This window comes from Suricata suricatta, chromosome 11 (genome assembly GCF_006229205.1).
Source record: "Suricata suricatta isolate VVHF042 chromosome 11, meerkat_22Aug2017_6uvM2_HiC, whole genome shotgun sequence".
Taxonomy (NCBI): Eukaryota; Metazoa; Chordata; class Mammalia; order Carnivora; family Herpestidae; genus Suricata; species Suricata suricatta.
In genome coordinates, this window is record NC_043710.1 from 16,706,677 (window position 1) to 16,707,991 (window position 1,315).

Here is a 1,315-nt window from a genome sequence, read left to right on the forward strand (position 1 = left end):
AGGTGCTGCGGCCCGGGGCCGGGTGGTGAATGGGCTGGTGGTGCTCGCTGCTGCTGCTGAGAGGAGGAGGAGGAGGATGAAGAGTTGGGCTTGTTTGTCTCCCACAGTTTCTCTCCTGCTGCTCTGATTCCCCCCCACCCCTATTCCGGCCCGGGGCCTGTGTGTATCTCTCCTGGAGGAGGAGGAGGATCCAGTTCCTCCCCCCACCCCCTCCTCCCCACCCCCCCTTGCCTGGGGAAGAGGAGGAAAGAAACAGCCCAGAGAGAGAGAGAGAGAGAGAGAGTGAGTGAGTGAGAGAGAGAGAGGGAGAGGAGAGGAGGAGGAGGAGGAGGGAGAAGGGAACAACCTACCATCTTAACACACTAATATCTAAAAAGTGCGAGAGGCCCAGAGCAGCAGCAGAAGCAGCAGCAGCAGCTCCAGCTTCTTCCCTCCCTCCCCATGAAGAAGAGTTCCCTCCTCCTCCTCCTCCTGCTTCTCCTGCTCAGAGTTCCTGCCTCCAGCTGCCAGGGGGGACAACCAGCCAGCAGCAGGAGGGTGCAGTATCCCAGCTTTTCCATTCTCTCTTCTCCTCACTCTCTTTTTTTCTTGAGTAGCTCTCTTTCCCCTCCCTCCCCCCTTCCCCCTCTCCCCCTCTCCCTGTCTCTGTCTTGTCTCTGGTGTTTGTCTCTGGGAGGAACTGGGGCTGCCTGCTTGGAGTTTGTTGTGGGGGGGAGGTAGGGGGAGGGGAGGGGTGTGTGGGAGGGAGGAGGGAAAGGGGGGTGTTCTCGTCAGGACCCCTCAGTCAACTTGAGATTTGAGCAATAACTTCCCCTTCGGGGCGCCCCCCTGCGTGCCCTTCCTATTCCTCCCCCCCTAAAAAAAAGACAATGGAAAAACCTTGTCTCCCCCTTCCTTCCCTCTGCCCTCCACCCCTCCCCAGGATAAATTGGAAGTAAGTTTATGAGCAGCCTCTGGAGCCTGGGCGCTGAGTGCAGGGCCGAAGCGGGTGACAGAGGCGGCGCGCCGGGGGTGGCGGGGAGGGGGCGTCACATTGTCCCGGCGGGGGGCCGGGGAGGGGGCCGCCGGCGGGGGCGGGGGGCGCGGAGCCTCGTCCGCCCCCTCGGCTGTCCCTCGGCCCGGGGATGGTCGCCTCGGCTCCTTCACCACCCTGCCCCCCCTCGGGATGCTGTCGGGGGGAAGTTTTTATTATGATTATTTAATTAATTAATTTTTTTTTTTTTTTTTGGAAAACCATCTTGTTTGGTGACTGAGGGATCTGGCTTAAAAAAAAAAAAAGCTGCGGCTGCTGACGCTGCCGGGCCCGAGTGTGTGT

At 59.8% G+C, this 1,315-nt stretch overlaps 1 protein-coding gene across 10 annotated transcripts in view; it reads left to right on the forward strand.

Annotated features, from left to right (window-relative positions):
* Nucleotides 1-280: 280 nt before the first annotated feature.
* The window catches only part of PHF21A (PHD finger protein 21A), a 191,786-nt gene continuing 190,751 nt past the window's right edge, over nucleotides 281-1,315 (forward strand). For all 10 annotated transcript variants that reach the window (XM_029956072.1, XM_029956081.1, XM_029956071.1 and 7 more), the window contains exon 1: nucleotides 281-537. The gene's annotated coding sequence lies outside the window, so the exon portion shown is untranslated. The remainder of the gene's footprint in view (nucleotides 538-1,315) is intronic.